We start from the raw sequence: 23,649 nt of genomic DNA on the forward strand, positions 1-23,649 counted from the left end.
AGCACTTTGGGAGGCCGAGGCGGGCGGATCACGAGGTCAGGAGATCGAGACCATCCTGGCTAAAACGGTGAAACCCCGTCTCTACTAAAAATACAAAAAATTAGCCGGGCGAGGTGGCGGGCACCTGTAGTCCCAGCTACGCGGGAGGCTGAGGCAGGAGAATGGCGTGAAACCCGGGGGGCGGAGCCTGCAGTGAGCTGAGATCGCGCCACTGCACTCCAGCCTGGGCGACAGCGAGACTCTGTCTCAAAAAAAATAAAAATAAAAAAAAAACCAATTGCATTTAATGAATGAATCCTTTTTAAAAAACTTCAAAATTCAACTCTCTCTAAATCTGCTGTATTATTATTTACTTTATTTATCAGGGTGATTGTGCTGTGATTACCTGGAAATAAATAGCCCCTAACTAACTTTGCTGCATGTCTAGTCTTCCTTTCAACAATAGCTAATCCAATATGTTTAAAAAGCAAAAATTAAATTTCATTTTTTATAATCAACAACCACAAAATGATTTTTTTGCAGATGATTATAATGCTTTTCATAAAGTCTTAAAAAGTAGAGTACCAGAGACATAAATATGAGAGAAAAGAGCCACTTTCAATAATTTAGTTTAAAAACAATTAACCCTGGGTCATTTCTCAGAGTTAATCTTCTATGTCGGGAAAATTGAGAACAATTTAGAGAAGCATAATACCTTCTACTAAATATTTCAAATCCTGCACCTTCGTCTATATTGTAAGTAGGTAAAGAGAGAATTATTTAATAACAGTTCAGGCACTCCAAAGCTATGAGCACCCATCTTGCAAACATCAAAAACTTGTAAGTAAAGAGATGCACACTCTCTTTACCCAACTGCAAAAACCTAAATTGATGCCAGTTACAGAAACTTTCTAGCTGTCATCTCTTCTCTAGTCCTGCCGTTCTCTATCTTGAGAAGAAGACTAAGCACAAACCAGGCACAGCAAGATAATAGTTTTCTCAGATGGAGATTTCCTCCCCATTGTTGGATCCTTTTTATTATCAAGACTCTCAGTGTATTAAAAACTAAAGACATATTAAAGCAAGGTTACAACATTTTTAGCATATTTTAAATGTTCCATCCTAACAATGAATTCTAATGACAGTGGATAACCTCAGTAGAAGATAACGTCAAGAATCTAAATTTGAGGCTCTTCACGAGTATGAATACAGACCAAATGGCTCTCCGGGTTCTCTCTATAATTAACTCTGCTACTTACTCCCAGTTTTCATTCCCATGAAGTTTTTTAACAGGTTTCTCTGTTCTCACCTACCATCCATCCTCCATAATGCTGTCAGAGTGACCTTTCTAAAATGTCCACTTGGTCATGTTATTTCCATGCTTAAAACCCCCTAAGTTTCCAGGGGTCTGTAGACTTAAGGCAGGCTGCTTCCCGTGGGGACCACAGAACCCTTTCTTGCTCCAGCCCTGGCCTGCCCCTCCATTCCCATGTCCCAGTCCATCACCTCCCTTCCACTCGGCCTCTGCACTTCGCACCCTTTCCTCAGCTCACCCTGTTCCCTGAGCCTGAATTGCTCTCACTCTATCTGCCAGCAAAGAAACTCCTCCTCTTTTAAGATTCACCACAAGCCTGCTTCACCAACAGTCTCAGGAGGCTCTGGCCACCTTCTTGTTGGCCTATTGTACCCCAGTTACCTCTTTTGTAGTTTTTATAATGACTATTACACTTAGTTTTTTATGAGTTTGACTTCCCTTACTATGCTTGAAGTTTCTTGAGGGCAGGGACTGTTTTTATCCACTTTTGTATCTATCCTCTGTGTCTGGAGCACAGGGAGTACTAGATTAATATGTTTTATAATATTTTCATCTTTGTTGTTGCTTTACTTGATTTTTCCTCATTTGTTTCTTTTCCCTTCTCACCATTCCACTTTTGAGTTTTAAAAAATCATTTTAATCTTGACTGAAAAGCATTAAAATAGTATTATCAAAGACTTTTATCGTGAATAAGTAGGTTTATGTTTTGAAGGGAAATTCTACATAATTTTTAAGAGCCATCAGCTTCTAAAATTCCTTGAGAATATAAGCCTCTCCATGACAATTTCTATATATCTCTTCATCTTCTTATACTTAAATCTACTTCTCTCCAAGCACAGAGAGACAAGAAAAATTTAACTTTTTATTTAATTTTATGATTTCTCTCTTCGATTTTATTGCTTCAGTATTATTTTCCTGCTACTTGTTCATTTCAAATATGTAATGTTTCTGCTACATTGTGGATTAAATGACTTTCATGTGCTGATTTTCCAACCCCGGCACCATCCATGATATCGTTTTCTGTGGAGACATGTATTTTAAGTTGCAATCTGCCTCAAAATCCTTTTGGAATTTAGCACATTTGTAGGTTATGGATTCTCCACTGAGATTAGGAAAACTGTCATGTTCTAATTTAAATTATTCATTCAGCAAGCATTTATTGAGTCATAACATTTGTCAAAATCAACTTTAGGCTCTGAGGATGAGGCATGGAATTAATTAGGCCCCTGCCTTCAAGGTGTTTACAATCTAATGCATAAATTTTGCTAAATATTGGCATGTTTCTCTTTCTGCCTCTCTAATACTGCCCCTTGTGAAAACAAATTCTATTCATGATCTTAATCACATGGAAATAGTTATGATGAGAATAACAAATTAGTTTTAATCTTTCTGAGAATCACCTCATAGATATAAGAAATAGTTTGTCGTGTTTATTTCCTTAAACACCCATTTGAGATCTATTCTTTCTGTTTTTCTTTTTAATGAGGTTCCCTCCATCTCAAAGAGATCTATAATACTTTGTTATTTCATAATGTCTACATTGATCCTTGAGCACCCTTCTGGAAGGATTTCTCAAGCAATATCCTTATTTTTTAGACCTTTTTTCCTCCAGTCTAGACAAGAGAAGATCCATCCACTATATGAGGTCTCATTTATTGTCTTCTATCAAGAAAAAAAAAAAAAAAAAACTGGGTCTGAAGATTTAAGTCTTTAACAATGTACAGTACTAAGCATTTAATGTGTGAATTTGTCTTAAATGGTTATACTTTAATCGGATCACAATTATTCCTGGCAACTAATGGATGTATCTGTAAAATGGAATTTGTCCATTAATGATAGAAGCGTTTCTAAAGATCTTTTAACATGAGATAAATAAAGCAGTAGATCAACAGAAGACAGGTATATTTTATAATAATCACTCTGAAAGAGCTATTTCAAGTAATAATTACCCACTCAGGGATGATGGGGGAATTTCTAATGGCTATAGCATAAGAATCACTTACCATGTGGCAAGACAAACCTGCTGTTCCCCCAAGCTTAAAATGGAGACATTCTTTAATGGGAAAATAATGCCTTAATTCACTCTCTTAAAATGTTTAAATTAAATATATAAAATGCAATGTTTCCATCTCTACAGTCTTACTCATTATTTTTCTAAGCATAATTTTTAAATCTATCCTTTATGCAGAAAAAGCTGGTAAAACAGTAGATTCATTTTTTGTTTCCATGGAAGCCTTCCTTCTATTAGACATATCTTAACTTTTCTAATAATTTTTTTAATGCCATCATTTCAACTTTTGGTGTTTTCTCCCCCCTAAATCTCCAGTTTCAATCAGTTTCTATTTTGTGGCTTCTCTGACTGTGGAGCTTTCCTCTATGAAATGGTCATTCCACTCAGAAAAAAACGAGATTTTTTGGTGCCAGTCCAAAAGGAACAAATAGGTCAGTTCCTACTTACTATTTGTAGGTGAATAAAGGAAAGAGAAATGTCAGTTTGTTCATATATTGATGTATTCATTCAACTAGTATTTACTGAGCATGTATTCTAGACAGATATTAGCTCAGGGACCTGAAGTAAAGCTGGGGAATGTTGACACACACACAAAAATTACTGTACATTGCAGAATGAAACACTGAAACTTTCTATCTGGTGTTCTAGGAGGATAGAGAAATGTTACTAAATCCTCATAACATTGTTGCAATTTCAATTAAATAGGGTTAGCCCACTGAGTAAATTCTACTCTTCCTAAGTGCTCATGGCTTACTTCTTAATTATGTGGGTTCATCAAAAGCTAGAGCAGACTTCAGAAACTCCTGTCGAAAGCTTTTAGAAGCTCCTCATATCCTTTTTTAGAGCATCTGTAAATCCCTAGCTACTTTCTCACTGTTATTCTATCAATATTTTTATTGGAAAAATGCATAGATCCTCAGCAATCATAAATTAAATGTTAATAATTTTTACATTTTCGGGACACTTCGGTTATAAGAAACACACTAAATTTCAAGCATGTTCATATGCTTAAGACATCCGTCGAATGAACCTAGGTCCACTGAATCTTATGCAACTCACCGAGACTTACTTGAAACCAGTTTTCTCAGTATGGGTGCCATGGAACCCAAATATATTAATCGTAAGAAGAGTTAACCATCCACATTATGGGTCAATCAGAAACGTGAACTCAGAATCTTTCCCTGTTTGTTATACTCTCTCTTTTTGCCCTACATCTAGCCTTTCAGTTCCTGGTTGGGAAGACCCCCTAACTTGCATCTCAGTGATGTAGCTCCTCCATGTCTGTCCAGCAATAAACTCAGCTTTGGTATTTTTTAGGTCTAATGATCTTTGTATATTGATTCTGATTTGCTAAAGACCCCAACATGTATTTTGTATTTAAAATTATATATTTACTATGTTTCAGATACTGTTCCTAGAACTTTGCAAATACGAACCTATATTAGTGCTGATTTGTAATTTTCCTGAAGCAAGAGTTAGAATCACAGATACTTTCAAGAAGCATCATTTAACCAGCCAATGAACCTAGCTGACTGTCCAGTATTCATATCTTATCATCTAGCACTTTCATTACTATTCATCTTTGTTTTTTACTTGTTTCTCATAGTAACTGTCATGATGATTTATGGGCAAAAATTGGCTCAAAGAAGAAAGCCAACTGCTAGAGCTCTTGATAGAAATAAAGAGGAAGGAAAGTAATTCAGAGAAATAATCTGTTTTAGCCTGAAAATAGAAATTTTCAATAGATTAAATAGTAGCATGTTGAATTGGTTGGCAGATCAGATGTGTAACATGAAAGAACTCACAGAACTTTCTAGGCAAAGCAAAAGAAAACCATTTCAGGGAGAAATTCTCCTGTTCCTAACAATGCAATAAATGCATACTATGGAAAAGAAAAGTCAATGGACGTTGAATTTGTTTTTTGTGTGTTGGGAGGATATGTATAAGAAAGAACTATCAAGGGAGAGAAAGCTGGAAGTTAGAATAAAGTCAGAACATTTTCATACCTATAAAATTCGGAATTCACAAAGATCTCCAAATCTTTGTAAATTTCAGAGTTCTACCACTGTTTAAAAAGCTTGAATATTAAATAATTTTTGTTACCCAATGTGAATGTTTTTTGTGATTTTTCACTGTGGTAAAATATAATAAAATGTATAACTTTAGTCTTTTGTTGTTGTTGTTGTTGTTGTTCAGATGGAGTCTTGCTCTGTCGCCCAGGCTGGAGTGCAGTGGCGCGATCTCAGTTCACTGCAACCTCTGCCTCCCAGGTTCAAACGATTCTCCTACCTCAGCCTCCCGAGTGGCTGGGATTACAGGCGCCTGCCACCACGCCCAGCTAATTTTTTGTATTTTCAGTAGAAACGGGGTTTCACCGTGTTAGCCAGGATGGTCTCGATTTCCTGACCTCGTGATCTGCCCGCCTCAGCCTCCCAAAGTGTTGGGATTACTGGCGTGAGCCACCACGCCTGGCCAACTTGAGTCATTTTTTTTTTTTCCTTTTGATATGGAGTTTCGCTCTTGTTGCCCAGGCTGGAGTGCAGTGGCGTGATCTCGGCTCACTGCAACCTCTGCCTCCCAGTTTCAAGCAATTCTCCTGCCTCGGCCTCCCGAGTAGCTGGGATTACAGGCGCCCGCCACTATGCCTGGCTAATATTTTTGTATTTTTAGTAGAGACGGGGTTTCACCATGTTGGCCAGGCTGGTCTCGAACTCCTGACCTCGTGATCCACCCACCTCGGCCTCCAAACGTGCTGGGATTACAGGCGTGAGCCACCGCACCTGACCAACTTTAGTCATTTTTAAGTGTATAATTCACTGGCATTAAGTGCACTCATGTTGTTGTGCAGCCATCACAGCTATCCATTTCCAGAACTTTTTCATCAGCCCAAACTGAAACTCTGTACCCACTAAACAATAACTCAAAGTCCTCGCCTCCCCTCAGCTCCTGATAACCACTATTCCACACGCTGTCTCTTATGAATTTGGCAACTCTACATACCTCATATAAATGGAATCATACAATATTCCTCATTTTGTGTGGCGTATATTTTATTTAGCATAATGTCTTTAAGGTTATTATTGCATGAATTATAATTTTATTCCTTTTTAAGGCTCAATGATATTCCATTGCGTGTATATACTACATTTTGGTTATCCATTCATCTGCCAATGAACATTTGGGTTATTTCTATTTTTTGGCTATTGTGAATAATCTTACTATTGATGTACAAATACCTGTTCATTTGAATCCAGTCTACTGACCAGAAAAAAATAAATAAATATCTGAACTCATGGCGGCGGCAGCGGCAGCTGTTTGGGCGCGGTGCGGAGGTGACTGAGCTACGAGCCTGGCGGCGGGTGTGCGCCGAGCCCCCGCCCGGCCCGGCCCCCGGGTGACTCCCGGGCTCCACACCCCTGATGCTGAGCGGGTGCAAACGATGGTGAAGTATTTCCTGGGCCAGAGCGTGCTCCGGAGTTCCTGGGACCAAGTGTTCGCCACCTTCTGGCAGCAGTACCCGAATCCCTGTGGCAAACATATCTTGACGGAAGACATCGTACACCGGGAGGTGACCCCTGACCAGAAACTGCTGTCCCGGTGACTCCTCACCAAGACCGACGGGATGCCCCGCTGGGCCGAGCGACTGTTTCCTGCCAATGTTGCTCACTCGGTGTACATACATATTGGAGGACTCTATTGTGGACCCACAGAATCAGACCATGACCATCTTCACCTGGAACATCAACTACGCCCGGCCGATGGTGGTGGAGGAACGATGTGTTGACTGTGTGAACTCTGACAACAGTGACTGGACCGAAATCCGCCGGGAAGCGTGGGTCTCCTCTAGCTCACGTGGTGTCTCCAGAGCTGTCCGGGAATTTGGTCTTGCCCAGTTCAAATGCAACGTGACCAAGACTTTGAAGGGTTTTGAATATATCTTGGCGAAGCTGCAAGGCGAGGCCGCTTCCAAAACACTTGTTAAGACAGCCAGGGAAGCCAAGAAGAAGGCAAAGGAGACGGCCCTGGCAGCTAAGGCCAAGGACCTCGCCAGCAAGGCGGCCACCAAGAAGCAGCAGCAGTAGCAGCAATTTGTGTAGCCAACCCATCACCACCACAGCTCCCCAGACAGCTGGCTTAGCCCCTCTGCCCTCCCTCCATTGTACTTTATCATTAAAAATCAACTTCCAGCCCTACCTACTGTCTGGGTGGTGGGTTGTGGGGAATCCAGTTTGACATCTGCAGTACACCAGGCACGTGATCCACGTCTGAGCCAGGTCTGCTTATTCTCCCATTAGGCAGCTGCGGACGAAGGAACAGAGGTGCGGTGACTTGCCCGGGGCTCCAGGTAGTCTGCAGGTGACCTGGCAGTAAGTGCTAGACTGTAAGCCCCACAAAGGCAGGGCTCTTGGTTTTGCTCTGTGATGTGTCTCAATATCTAGCACATAATAGGTACTCAATAAATACTTGTTGAATTCAAAAAAAATTAAATCTGTTGAAGTCTCTACTTTCAGTTATTTTTGTTTATATACTCAGCAGTAGGACTGCTAGATCATATGATAATTCTGTTTAATTTTTTATGGAACCACCATACTTCAACATGAATATTTTTATAGGATTAATGCAGCTTGCCGGCCGGGCGCGGTGGCTCAAGCCTGTAATCCCAGCACTTTGGGAGGCCGAGGCGGGCGGATCACGAGGTCAGGAGATCGAGACCATCCTGGCTAACACGGTGAAACCCCGTCTCTACTAAAAATACAAAAAAATTAGCCGGGCGTGTTGGCGGGCGCCTGTAGTCCCAGCTACTCGGGAGGCTGAGGCAGGAGAATGGCGTGAACCCCGGGAGGCGGAGCTTGCAGTGAGCCGAGATCGCGCCACTGCACTCCAGCCAGGGGGACAGAGCAAGACTCCATCTCAAAAAAAAAAAAAAAAAAAAAAGGATTAATGCAGCAAAGCTTAAATGCAAGTAATCATTATCCTCACTGCTGGTTTTAGTAAAATAATTAAAACAAAATTCACACACACTGTTTAATAACTTATTCGCAGCCAGGCATGGTGGCTCACACCTATAAAATCCTAGCACTTCGAGAGGCTGAGGCGGGTGGATTGCCTGAGCTCAGGAGTTCAAGACCACCCTAGGTAACATGGTGAAACCCCATCTCTACTAAAATACCACAAAAAAAAAAAAAATTAGCCAGGCGTGGCAGCTTACACCTGCAATACCAGCTGCTTGGGAGGCTGAGACAGGAGAATCACTTGAACCCGGGAGGCAGAGGTTGCAATGAGCCAAGATCACGCCATTGCACTCCAGCCTAGGTGACAGAGCAAGAGACTCCATCTCGAAAACTAAATAAATAAACAATAAATTTAAAAAATAACTTATTTGGTGGAGTAAATATCTTGCAAAAGTTCCGTTGTTTCCAGTCCAGGATATCTATAGCCATATGTGCTCTTCTCTTTCTCTCTGGAAACTGTCCATTGATTTTTCTTGGTGATTTATGCCCTCTGATTCTTAATTATTAACTGTATTTTGATGGCAAAAATCCAAAAGCAGAAGAATTATCTACTGTGAAATTTGTTCATCAGAATTTAGGTTTGCATTTTCCTTTGCCTGTACATTTTGCTTATTTCCTCATACAAGTCAGAAATAAATGACAGTTATGATCATGGTCTGTTAACTTTTGATTTTGGTAGTTTATTTTGCAGTATTTTTCCATCTATATTTGTAAGGAAACAACTTACTTAAATGGTTGGAGGTCTTTTTTCCTCCTTTGATTATAGCACTAATTGTTTTCATTTGGTTTTATGAGTCTTTTAATGTAAAAATACAAACATTGTCCATTATAAAGATTTTTCAAAATCCTTCCAGATCAAAAGCCTAGCCCAAGTATTCAATATCCATTACAGTTATGCATTTGTGAGAAATAACTTTTGACCTCAAAGTTTTTATAGGAATCAAATGCCGGACAAGCTGTTTTGTATGTCTTATTAATAGCAAAACTGTGGTTTGCTTTATAATCATGTCAGTGGGATTTATAATAATATCAGAGAGATGAGGTGACAGAGGATTAAAATAAAATTCAGTGAAACTTTTTCCCTAACATTTTATTTATGCATAAAACTGAAACCCAGTAATGACCCATATTTCTGTATTTACCTAATTCTGAAAATATAGCATTGCATGTTGTGAAAGTATAATCAAATTAGGAATAATATTCTTATCTGGGGCCATGACGGTATATTGCTCCAAATTTGAAATCTGCTTAAGTTTCTCAGCTGCATAACCTTAAATCAACTCAGATCTTTAATTGTGTAAGTTCATTTATTCTGAACCAAATGTAATTTCCCTTTTAGGGAGGAATTGCCTTTAAAAGCTTCATTAATAAAATCCTAATGAGGTATCTTGGATGTTGTAGAATACTGGTGTCATTTTTATGAGTTTAGAACAAAAGGATACAAAATATACAGATAAGATTACCTATCAAATACATGAAGGCAAAATGTTCCTGACAAAGTCAGAACATTCTAAAATAGTTGAAAACGTTTCCAGTGCCTTCAAAAACCACCAAAGCAATTATTGCTGATACCTTATGAATCAAAGGTCTTGTTTATTCCTCGTGACCTGAGTTCAGCCGGCACACTTTTGGAAAAAGAAATTGGCACTCCTTGTTGGACTGAGAACCTAGATGACCTTATGCCTCTAATGTAGAGGATATAAATGGTCTATTTGTGCAACTATGCAAATATGCAAATACAATGAATGCCAATTTATAAAATGAAAGTGCTAGTTGAATAAATGTAAATATAAAAACAGTAACAGGGACTCAAGGTCTGTAATAAATTAAGGCTGAGACTAAAATAGAAATCAGATTGTGGATAAATAATCATTGTAATAATAGCAGAACTTGAGCCCAACGACAGTAAAATTTTACATAAGGCTTTTAGTTGGCATCAAATGGAGGATCAGTGATAATGGGAAGCATAAGAAGGGTATACAAATTTTAGAGGCTGTTAAAATTGTCAAAGGTCAAAATAGTTTTTTAAATGTAGTGACAAATCCATTCTCTAGCTAGGCTCACACATCGTCTTGTGCCCATTGCACAATTTCAAATTAGCATTTTACTATGCTCTGACATCTGAAATACGAATAGACAAAAATCAGAATAATTGATCTGCAAAGAATCTCAGGAAATTATACCTGGTCTGCCCCCAAAACAGGAGGACACCTAAGCCATTTAAGATAAAATATGAATTCTCTAATTTGTAAATCTTCAGGAAAATTGCTGCTGCTTTTCTTTCTGCTGGCACATTTATCTGTCTGGCTTTGTGACCTCTGAGTTCAGAACATAAAGTACAACCTTGTTTATATTAAATCTTCCTCTTTTCTTTATTTGGTCCTCGAAACTGCTGAGTTGATTTTAATATTAAAACAAACAAACAAAAACCTTACACCTAGCTTGTAACTCTGCATGACAAATTCCAGCCCAGGTGTTTTACGATCCAGTGAGAAGTTCTTGAAAAATGAGAAGAAAGAGAGGTTTAATTGTAACATGGATATATTTTGGACTGGATGCCAGCCACTTGAATAAGGTATGTGCGTTTAAGCCTAAAAACTGGCTGTATTTTCCTTTTCTTATTTGAACATGCGAAACCTTTTATTTTCATAATCAAGGCCAAATGTATTTCATACTTTGGACTTAAACCAAAACTCAAAAGGAGGATGAAAGAGCATTACCCATGCAAGCAACAGATTTGAGGCCAGTTTTAATTGAAAAGAAAAATCCCACCATCTAGTCATTTTTAGAGCATGAGTTGCATTCATCACACAAGTTCTTCATTATTCATACATGGCAGTATGTATTTAATGATTAAATCTCTAAGGATTTATTTGGTAGGATAATCTAAATTTCTTTTTTTAAAGGGCAAATGAAATGTGGTTTTTAATTCTTTAAAGAGCAAGTTACAAAGCATGTAAAAATAAAACACAGGCTCTTAGTTTTTAAAACTATATCTACAATTTGCCTACCCATTGGTTTGTTCATCTGGATATCAGTAACATACAGACTTGATCTACTAATGGCTAATTATGCAGTTGTTTATCAGCTCGTTTGAAACATTTTGAGATTCAGTCTAGCTCAGCAAATTACTGTGCTTAAGGCAGTTCTACATTCTAGAAAATTATAATATCCCCAGAAGGCAAAGAATTAATAATAAAAATCCTCTTTTGTAAAAGATTATCATTGCAGAGCAAATGGAGCAGATCTTCCCTATCCTACTGCATTTAATATTCTCATTTTTCCCCTGAAACTTTGATGGAGAGGCAATGAGACTATCTCTGTTTTATTAACTTATTAAGAGGCACATTTATAGAACTTGTGCACTGTATTCATTCCTAAAGCTGCACTGCTGCTAAGAGCCAATAATCACAGCAGAGCAGGATGATTCCATTTGTTGTCCCAGAATCTTTCTGATACTGAGTACGGCCCAAATTTTCACCCAATTCAGAAAGCCGGTTTTTTCACTTCTCTCAGCCTCAATTTATTCATCTGTAAAATAGGTGTAATAACAAAAGGCGGCCTCTGGATGTTGTGAGAATGAGATAATGCAGTCAATACACCTAATACAGTGCCTGTAGATATTAAATACTGTTAGTTTTTGTCATTATTATGGTTATCATCATCATTACCTCTTGTGGTTCAGGAATTAAATAAAGATGCACGCATTTAAGTAGCTATTTGCCTATGTAGTTATGTAACTTCTCAATATAAATGTTTTCATGTCAGCTGAAAGTGTAAAATGAACTTACTGTAAGCTCCAGCACTATTTAGCCCAAAACGGCCTTTGCAAGCTAATATCAAATCAGCCAGAATAGGTGGGCTACTAGTATGCAACTGGGATAAATTGCCTAGACCCTAGTTTGGAATTATCCAGCCTCATAGCAGCTGGGCTTGATAACGTGGTATTTTAAAGGCACTTGGTGCCTCTTCTATTGAACTGCGTTAAGAGTTTTGAACTTTTTCTTCGTGACTCAGATTTTATAGTAGATTTTACCACCTTCATTAGCACTACACTGGATCATTGCATCATATTTTAAGAAGAAAAAAAGTCTTTAAAAACTACGCAGATGCCTTACCTAGAACATATGAGACTATTTGCTTTATGGCATTATCTGCATAGAGTATATGTATCATTTCATTTATTTGTCAACCAGGACACTTTTTCTCTTCCTAGTAAGATTTGGTGTGCTACCATTAGCTTATAAATATGGCTCGGTGTGATGGCTCACGCCTGTAATCCCAGCACTTTGGGAGGCTGAGGCGGGTGGATCATTTGAAGTCAGGAGTTTGAGACCAGCCTGGCCAAAATGGTGAAACCCCATCTCTACTAAAAATACAAAAATTATCTGGAAGTGGTCCCTTGAACCCAGGAGTGCAGTGAGCCGAGATCGCGACACCTGGGCAGCAGAGCGAGACTGTGTCTCAAATAAATAAATACATAAATATGGCTGAAGCCCTGTGTTTTTATTTTAAACATGCTGCATCTTCTGTATATTCAAGGAGTGCCGTTAGTAAGTGCTACTTAGAAGCCAGCCCTAACGCTAAACTTTGGGGCTAATGGTGGCCCAACTTCCCCTTGCAATTCATGGCTTCTAAATATCTCTGCCTCTCTTGATTCAGTAAAACAACTAATGTTGCAAGGCATTTCAATTTGGTGAGCAACAAAAGGCTATGACGCTTTCTTTGCCCCCAAAATGTGAAAAGCAAACTAATCAGTAGGGACTAACTATATCAGTTAGTTTTTCTTTATTGCACTTCATATCCACTGCCTGACTTTTTCCTATTTCAAAATGTACAATCAATTTTTCCTGAATTTGAAAACTCCTAAAAATAGGCTCTTCTTTATTGTTCTTCAAGTTTTCCTAGGGCAAATAAAATCCATTACAGGCGGTTACATATGTAGAAGAGTAAAATGGGATCAGACAAATTAAAATTTCATGTAAGGCTCAGAAGCTAACAGCCGTACAAGTTGAGACCTGCTGGAAAGCAGTGACTCTGAAATAAATTCTTACTCTGTGGACAAATAGGACTTCAGCATGCTAGAGGAGAAAGTTTTGAGCTCCTTCCAACACTAGAAACCGTTCAAATGGGTTATTTTTACTCTACTTATTATAGAGGTGGTTTAGAAAAAGCTAACCTGCAAGGGGCAAAGTGTCTTTCACCAAAGGTTTCCAGAATCTCAATCAAACCCATTACCATCGGCCGTGAAAGCACCACCTTTTCATCACTACTATCACAGCTGTGGTCGTGCTGTTGTTATTGTTGAATCTCTCTGTTCAGCTTTTTATAATTATCATAATTCAACCTAATGTTATGTGATTAGCAGCCTCTGTTGTGGTGAGAATTAAACACCACTCACATAGCGTCTGTGACCTTTCACCCCTTGTGGAGTCGGCCAGGGCTGCACTGGCTGGGAGACAAAGTGCAGAAACCCACAGAGCGCCACCTGCACTCTCTCAGGCTGGGGGATAAATGGAAAATTTTACCTTCCAACTGTATGTGTTGCTCTCCAGGCAGCCATATTATGAAAGTTCAATTCCTCCACCTCCCCATAAAAACTAATTTATTCTCATCCTAGGAAGATTTTTAAAGGATTTTGTAAAGTATCGCTTTAGAGCATTGATACAGAAGGCAAAGTGACTCTGTTAAAGAAAGATAAGAGTTCTTTAATTTTATTTGCAACATCATTAGCTTAATTATATGTTGGACATTCAAAGAAGAGATCTGGGGAATTCGATGCCTCTTTGTTTTAGACTGAAGTCAGTACACATGTGACGAGACCGCTGAATGAGAAGTTGGCAAGAATGTACAAATAACCAACCATCCTCTTTATCTAATGAAATACGTTTTCTTCCATGCTAGTGTCCTAAGTTTTGCAGAACATTGTTAATCATAAACACTATCGGAATCTGTTATTTAATTTCACAGACCTTTCAGATCATAGCAGCAATTGGTCAGAATTAGAAAATAATTTTCATGCAACTAATATAAGATGAAAAGTAGTAAAGAGGGGATTTAAAAAACATATGATAAAATAGGCATTTATAGAATGTTGCTATGTACCACTTCTATACTTTGGACAAGATTGACAATATGTAGAATGATGAGTTAAATTTTCTTTAGCACAGTACAAAATCTCTGCATTTTTTCTAATTACCACTTCCTACAAGTCAGCACAAAGAGGAATAGACTCACTTCATTCAGCTCAATTTCCACAGCTCGACAGGCATTGATATCAAAATTAATTCTAAGATGAAACTTCATAAAAGAAAATCCTATTTGACAAAAAGAACTATTGGGCTTGAATCACAGTTGCATTTGCATTGTGAAGTCTCTTTTTTATTGTATAGGAAACAATGCCTAAGGAGAGATCGAATATCCAGGGAGAGTTCATTTGAGGCATCCTGATAGTATCTGCCATATGCAAGTAGAGCAGAAGACGTTTTTATGACATCTTCAGAACTTGAAGATTGAATTACAGTTTTAGTAATCATCAGTTCCCCTTCTCCACTGTCACTTTTTGGTAATATATTGCATAGAAAAGACTTATGGTACCGGTTTTATAAGCTTGCAATAAAAATATAACAGCTGTTGTATTAAATTATTTAAGTTGTAAATCATTGTGAAAAAGGAGAAAAAGTTTTATCGACATGGAGGCTGAAAAACTGATTATGATGGAGAGCAAAACGTATTGTACTGATTACTCCCAAGTTTTTCCCTGGTTTAGCATATTGTAAATCTTCAGGGTATCTTTCAAATCAAGGTCTGGGTATGAGAAGTTCTTTTATTTATTGATAATTTAGAACTGGCCACTGGCAAGAAAAAAATGGTACCTGTGTATTTCCAAGTTACCAATTTATTTTAGCAGAGTTATAAATGCAGATAAACTAAGAAAAAAAGAGGTAATGTAGACTCAAGTAAATGTTTCTTTTTGATGAAAAGAAACCTAGTAAATATGAAATAACTACATTTCCCCCAGGGAAATTTAGACTCTAGAGATCGTCTAACGTTTTTAGAAATATTTTTTTCTTACCTTATATTGGTTTTATGGGCACTTATTACCTCTACTATTTAGCAGACTACCATTCTGCTACTGTGTGCAAAGATTCTAGGCTAAGATGTTTTCTCCTCTCCAGGCGTCCTCCATATTCACTCCATTGGAAAGTCTACCCTTCCAATGTCAGATTTCTTCCAGAACTTTCTGTTAATCAGTGCCTCCTTTCCCTTGTGTTTCTAGCCCACACTGGGAATCTAGGTGCATTCTCTGGCTTGCTCAGAATGGCAGCATCCCATATTTATGCACTCACACTCTTCCTCAGTGCCCCCAGGATTGCTGGACACTGAAACATGGTTCATATCAGGCTCCACCCACCTCCCCCCTACACACACACACACCTTGGCCACCCAGAAGAAAAAAGGAATTTCCTTGACTAAATAATCAGATTTTATTTCTCTAAAGGGAATTAGAACAGGGAAGACACGTATTTCTACCTGGTAAATCGAATCGCCCAGGGGATGCACAATAACTGGGGGTTAGTCCATTCTTTAGCATGATCCAAGACAATAAATCAGGCACTCTTACTTGATGCCGTAAATGATTTCTCCCTCTCACCGAGACTCAACAGCAGCAAGCTGGACATATTCTCACTTTGATGGCAGTGATATTGCTAATAATGTAACTTATAGGTGTCAAGAACTGTATGTTATTTAATCCTTGCAACATCCAAATAAAATAAGCATTATTCTGATTTTACAGATGAAGAGATTTAATTCTTGTTCAAAATCACATAACTAAAAAGTATTAAAAATCAGAATTCAAATTAAGCACAGGGCACTTGAGGGCTTACCAACTCTACTACACGGATAATGTAATGATTCCATCTCTAAATCACCATCACCAAAAGGAAGGAATAGGATAAGAAAGAAGTATGGTGGCTGGGCACGATGGCTCACGCCTGTAATCCCAGCACTTTGGGAGGCCAAGGCGGGTGGATCACAAGGTCAGGAGATTGAGACCATCCTGGCTAACACGGTGAAACCCCGTTTCTACTAAAAATACAAAAACAAACAAAAAAAATAGCCAGGCGTGGTGGTGGGCGCCTGTAGTCCCAGCTACTAGGGAGGCTGAGACAGGAGAATGGCGTGAACCCAGGAGGCGGAGCTTGCAGTGAGCCGAGATCGCGCCACTACGCTCCAGCCTGGGTGACAGAGCGAGACTCCGTCTCCAAAAAAAAAAAAAAAAGAAGTATGGAACATGTCATGTTCCTCTCTGGGTTTTCCCATGCATTCATTTGTCACACATTTCTTGAGTGCAGGTAATATATCAGATTCTATCCTTGTTCTGTAAAGATAAATAATCTGTAGTCACTGCCTTTATTATTCATTGGGAAGGAAAACTGGTGAATGATTGAAGTTCACTATGATGATGTAATTGGAATGTATACAAGGTGCTATGAGGACAATGGAAAAATTTAAATTCCAAAGAATTCAGTGTTTTTACTTAATGATGGCCTTCTCTAGGACAACAGTAAATCCCCTAAGGGTGACTCCAGCAGCTCTTTGCCCTCAACTAAGACCTTCTATGAATGTTAACTGTCTGCCTCCCCCTCCCTGTACTGAGAAGGAAGCCACTTAGCTAGGTCAACTCCACTCATTTACCTGAAACCAAAGGAGCTTTCTCCTTCTTCCCACACCTCTAGCTTTATGGCCAGGAGCACTCAAGTCAGTTTCGAGCAATTTGGGTCAACAATTTGGAGTTGGAAGATAATTATCTTGGGCTACTTCCCTGACATCTGGAATCCAGGAAGGCAAATTTCTTGGTTTAATTAGATCCCCCACATCTTCCTTTCTGATCCCACAGCAAAGGTACTTGAAATTAAGTAGCCACAGATGTATGGATAACTAGTAACAAAGCCACCAATTCCTGTGGGCATGACCTCTATCACTGAGACATTCTGCCAAGCTGGCTTCATTGTATGGATATGGCCCAGTAGTAGATAACTATACTGTCTTCTACACAACATCCAAAGATCACCATGACCCCCCTCTGAGAATAGATCAGAAAACACTACATGCTTTTCATTCTTTTTTTTTTTTTTTTTTTTTTTTGAGATAGAGTCTCACTCTGTCACCCAGGCTGGATTGTAGTGGCGTGATCTCAACTCACTGCAGCCTCTGCCTCCCGGGTTCAAGTGATTATCCTGCCTCAGCCTCCAGGGTAGCTGGGATTGCAGGTGCCCCCCCACCATACCTGGCTAATTTTTGTAGATTTTTAGTAGAGTCAGGGTTTCTCCATGTTGGCCAGGCTGATCTTGAACTCCTGACCTCAACTGATCTGCCCACCGTGGCCTCCCAAAGTTCTGGGATTACAGGCATAAGCCACTGTGCCCGGCCCCCATTCTCTTTTTTTTTTTTTTTTTTTTGAGACAGAGTCACTCTGTCACCTAGGCTGGAGTGTAATGTCACGATCTCGGCTCACTGCAACCTCCGCCTCCCGGGTTCAAGCAATTCTTCTGCCTCAGCCTCCCGAGTAGCTGGGACTACAGGCACCTGCCACCATGTCCGGCTAATTTTTGAATTTTTAGTAGAGACGGCATTTCACCATGTTGGCCAGGATGGTCTCAATCTCTTGACCTCATGATCTGCCTGCCTCGGCCTTTCATGCTTTATATGAATAAGAATCATGAATTTGCATTCACAGTATAACAGTCACTATAGGCACCAGTCACTATGTTGAGCTTCCTAGATGTATAGTTTCATAGAAGAACCATATGTTTAAAATACCTTAGTAAAGAAAACATAGCAAAACTTCTTTTTTTTTTTTTCTGAGTCGGAGTTTTGCCCTTGTTGCCCAGTCTGGAGTGCAATGGCGTGATCTCGGCTCACCACAACCTCCGCCTCCCAGGTTCAAGTGATTCTCCTGCCTCAGCCTCCCAAGTAGCTGGGATTACAGGCATGCTCCACCACGCCCGGCTAATTTTGTATTTTTAGTAGAGACGAGGTTTCTCCATGTTGGTCAGGCTGGTCACAAACTCCCAACCTCAGGTGATCCGCCCACCTTGGCCTCCCAAAGTGCTGGGATTACAGGCATGAGCCACTGCGCCCAGCCAAGGTAGCAAAACTTAATACATGATCCAACATGGCTTGAACCTCTTTTCTTTAATTCAGGGCAACCGGGTTTTTTTTCTTTCCCAACTAGGAGAATGGCTAATATCTTTATAGTAAAAGGCTATTCATTTTTCTACAAAGACAGGAAAGAAACAGGTTGTTTGGTCCCTGACAACAAAATCTACGGGACTAGAACTAGAAAACTCTTGAAGACCAGGTTGCCTGACTCACCTTGAATTAACAAGGCTATTAAGGGCTTTTACAGGTTGAGGGCTGAAGGGAAGAGAATCTTCAGAGGGTTTCTTTGACCTAGAGTGATGAAATATGTGGCCACAGAGCAGGGCATATGTACTACCCTGATCTACCCCATAGATCTACCCAATAGATCATTATGGATGCCCAGGTGGGGTTAAAAGCCTCCTAAAGACTGTGAGCAAGTGAAGGACAATCATCTAACCCAGGAACTGCCAGGGACAGTATTTTCTTTAGGGAAGCCTGGCGAAGACCTGGGCCTGAAGTTTTTATGTAGTGATAAAAGATTAGAACCTTATAACCTACACTTTAGGGAAGACCTGAAAGGCAAACAAAGAAAGGAGTTGCACACACATACATTGTCTAGAAAATAAATATTTCTACAGTTTATTCTAGAAAAGAAAGAATATACAATAGCTTGGCCTATCAGAGATCAGCTGGTTTCAACTGCAGGAAAAATGTCATACAGAGATAAATATTTTATAACTAGATACAGCAGGCCTTGAAGATAGCAACTGCTATTGCTTACCATAGGAGATTATAAATACGGACATATCTATGAATAATAACTAAGATTGCTGACAATGCAATCATTTTTCACCTTACATATACCCTCAGACAGTAGGTGCTAATGTCTTTTAATATAAGGGACAATGAATCTATGCAGGAGACTTAGTTGAAAGTGCTGGTTGGTTTCACACCAGCTGTCAAATAGGCCTTTCAAAACTCCTTTATGCATTGGAAATAGTGACCTGGGGGTGAGAGGCTCCTAGCCTAGAAACTGATCCCTTGAGCCATGCAGATCTCAATCCCTGACGATTTTGATTAGTCCATGCTGACAAACCAGATTTGGATCAATAGAAATTATCTGTAACAAGAAACTAATTGTGTATTTAGTAAATTCAGTGAAATTTTTGGTGGCTTTAAATTTATATGGAAAAGACCCTATTGACTTTTGAAATCAAAATTCATACCACTTTAGGGTAATATTGCCTTGGGTTATAATAAATTATGGTCGTCCGCCTTCTCTCTTGGGTAATATATGGTCTGAAGGCATCTAATCTGTTTCCTCTTAAACTATGAATATTCTTCAATTATTATTTAGAGAAACTTTAAATCTCTATTTACGTAATGTAGAATCTATTTACATAATGTAGAAAAGCACAGAACATGTACCTCTTATACTATTTTCATACACCATTCCTGTTTAAATGAAGCAGCAAATACAGCCAATTTCAAACCATGTTACAATCTCAGCTCAAATTATGCAGTGGCTTAAAATAGTAAAAAGATGTCCCTAAAGTTGCATCCTCTTCAGGGTATCAGAGACCTCAAGTGTTAGAGAGCTGCTGAGAGGAGAAGTGGATGAACCAATGAACCAGTGTTGAATTTATATTGTACTTTTCACACAGGAAGATTCTCTAGGCCTTCAGTACACCTACACGTGAATCCATGTGTGACGTCTAACTCTTTTCACTTAATTTCCTTATGGACCATTTTTCTGGAAAGTAAGATGGAAAATTTCAGCCAGCCACAAATGGACTGAGACTCGCCAGTCTCATTTCACATTGAGCAGGTGTCCCAGACAGGGTTTGAAAACAAGCTACAAAGATTTTTTAAAAAAAAAGAAAAAGAAAGAAAATACTATTAGAACTAAACAGATGGCCCTGCACAGGAGCTTATGTAGTCAGCTTCAACTGGGTTTGTCTTAGTATCTAGGAATAAGCCCTGCCTCATAATTCTTTGCAATTTAGTATTATTAAAATCCTCTTTTTTGCAGAAACTGCTAACATATCTAATAGAAGGACCTCACTAATCATTTCACTCTCAAGGAGGGAAAAAGTCTAAAGGCCGGGGCTTGAGGTCACAGGTCTATGAGGGAATGCTACAAGGCCTGTATTTCATCAAATACAGGAACTATAAGAAGCCTTCACCTCTGAACCAAGTTGCTCTTTTACTGGCTCCAGACAGAACTGTTCAAGCCATTCTCTGCCTTAAATGGGTAAAAACCCCTTTCAACATTCACTAGAATCCTCTAGCATGCCTGCATTACTTATGTTAAAGATTTTAAGCAGACTATTAGTGTTTGTTCTGAATAGTTGTACCACTGTGCCAAGCACATGTAGGGCAATAGGTGAAAGGGTAAAGAGCCCTTGTTTGATAGAATTTACATGCTGTGTGAGTCTAAATTGTTTAGCAGCCTGATAGAAGCTTTATAAAGCCTAAATATCCATAAACTTAACAGATATGCAGGAGAACTAAAAAACTGCTTGTTTTATTTCTTCAAAGGTCACGCTTTTTTCCCATGACATAACAGTAAATAGCATGACAAAATGCCTTCAATATATAATAAATTATGGAAAATAACCATTGAATTCTCAGGATAGTTTAGGATATAAATACTTTGAGATTAATGTTGTAGATGCTCTTCAAATATGAGCAAGAAATATTGCCAAACTCATAATTGTTCAAATAAATCATGAATGTGATATAAATTAAAAATTAGAATGGTATTAGCCACACACAGAAAAAAAATGGTTCTAGAATAGTCCACTTTACTCATAAAATATATTGGGTTGAAATTGTACAAATCTGAAAACCACTGAGAGCAGACCTAGATGTAACTGAAAGTCTGTTTAATGTTGTTCTCTGATCGTCCCCATATTATAAGTTCCCTGGCTCAGTGGAACCATCTTATAGATTAAAGTAATTCCTGAGCCCACTAGTGTGTTTACTAACTATCCTAAGGTCACTTAAAAGAAACAACAACAAAAAAAAAAAAAAAAAAAAGAAACAACAAAAGAGCGGCAGCCTTTTCCCGCGCGTGCTGCCTTCGCCGCTTGGGCAGCCCGGGGGGAAAACATGGCGTCTGCCCTGGAGCAGTTCGTGAACAGTGTCCGACAGCTCTCGGCTCAAGGGCAAATGACACAGCTTTGTGAACTGATCAACAAGAGTGGGGAACTCCTTGCGAAGAACTTATCCCATCTGGACACTGTGCTCGGGGCTCTGGATGTACAAGAACACTCCTTGGGCGTCCTTGCTGTTTCGTTTGTGAAGTTTTCTATGCCCAGTGTTCCTGACTTGGAAATGCTATTCTCACAGGTTCAGCTCTTCATCAGTACTTGTAATGGGGAGCACATTCGATATGCAACAGACACTTTTGCTGGGCTTTGCTATCAGCTAACAAATGCACTTGTGGAAAGAAAACAGCCCCTGCGAGGAATTGGCATCCTTAAGCAAGCCATAGACAAGATGCAGATGAATACAAACCAGCTGACCTCAATACATGCTGATCTCTGCCAGCTTTGTTTGCTAGCAAAATGCTTTAAGCCTGCCCTTCCATATCTTGACGTGGATATGATGGATATCTGTAAAGAGAATGGAGCCTATGATGCAAAGCACTTTTTCTGTTACTATTATTATGGAGGGATGATCTATACTGGGCTGAAGAACTTTGAAAGAGCTCTCTACTTTTATGAACAGGCTATAACTACTCCTGCCATGGCGGTCAGTCATATCATGTTGGAATCATATAAAAAGTATATTTTAGTGTCTTTGATATTACTTGGCAAAGTACAACAGCTACCAAAATATACATCTCAAATTGTGGGTAGATTCATTAAGCCTCTTAGCAATGCATACCACGAGTTAGCACAAGCGTATTCAACCAACAACCCCTTAGAACTCCAAAACCTGGTGAATAAGCACAGTGAAACCTTCACTCGCGATAACAACATGGGGCTGGTGAAGCAATTCTTGTCATCTCTTTATAAGAAGAATATTCAGAGGCTAACAAAGGCATCTAGTATGATTGAAGAATTACAGCAGTATGTCTGTCAATTAAAACAGCAGTTACAAGAATCACAAATTCAAACAAAGGAACAACTAAGGGATCAAGAAAATAAGTTTCAAATGGAGAAAATTCATTTAAAACACACCTATGAAAAAAAGATAATTGACATACCACGAGAATATGAAACAAAATTGAAAGGATTGATGCCAGCATCCCTAAGACAAGAACTTGAAGACACCATTTCCTCCCTAAAATCACAGGTTAATTTTCTGCAAAAGAAAGTTTCCATCCTTCAAGAAAAGTTACTACATATCAAGGCAGAAGGTACAGCCCATAAGCAGGTAACTGCACGAGAGAATGCAATGGATGCAATTTCCAGGCTGCGCTGTGGACTTCTTCCAGCAGGTTTGAAGATTTGGATATTGTAAACTGTGAGATCAGTGGCATTTTTTAAATCCTTAAATGTCATTAAGATCATAAAAACATGCATCATTCATACACTAGTGGGGTGGTTTTATTTGTGTCTGCCTAAGTTATTTTTTTAACATTCCTTTATTTCCGATTTTCATGTTTGTGTGCATTTGAGTATGTGCTGAGAACTGCTTATATTGGGCAAAGTGATTTCCTGTGATATGCCTTGTTAATCGTTTTGCATAGAATTTTACCAGTTGTGTACGATCAAAATCACATTTGTAGTATCACATCAAAAATTCTAACCTGTTTACATTGTTTTCATGTTCATGTTCATATATTATTAAAATATTATTTTGTAAAAAAGAAACAACAAAGCAGAAGCAACCTTAAAAAGATATAACACCAATGTTGCAGTCCCTCTTCCAGAATGTTTAGCTATTCTTCAATCTATACTCCCACCCTGACACGTCACAAAGCTCCACTCCTGTGTGTTATCTAGATGTAACATATCTCCAGTTGAATTTTCCTCCCTACTTCAAACCTTATAAACCAGAGGTCAGCAATGTATGTCCCACAGCCAATGCTTGTCAGCCACCTGTTTTTGTAAATAAGGTTTTATTGAAACTCAGCTACATATATTCATTTACATATTGTCTGTGGCTTCTTTTGCCTTATGACAGAGTCGAGTAGTAGCAACAAAGATATGTTGGCTCAAAAATATTTG

The 23,649-nt window shown here is 38.9% G+C and overlaps 2 pseudogenes across 1 annotated transcript; both read left to right on the forward strand.

The window, feature by feature from the left end:
- The first annotated feature begins 6,744 nt into the window (after positions 1-6,744).
- LOC100605357 lies at positions 6,745-7,402 on the forward strand (annotated as a pseudogene).
- A 14,123-nt stretch (positions 7,403-21,525) lies between these two features.
- Positions 21,526-22,939, forward strand: LOC100589201 (annotated as a pseudogene). The gene has a single exon (XR_004030620.1). The product of XR_004030620.1 is annotated as a COP9 signalosome complex subunit 3 pseudogene (transcript).
- Positions 22,940-23,649: the final 710 nt, after the last annotated feature.

Source organism: Nomascus leucogenys, chromosome 6 (genome assembly GCF_006542625.1).
Source record: "Nomascus leucogenys isolate Asia chromosome 6, Asia_NLE_v1, whole genome shotgun sequence".
NCBI lineage: Eukaryota > Metazoa > Chordata > Mammalia > Primates > Hylobatidae > Nomascus > Nomascus leucogenys.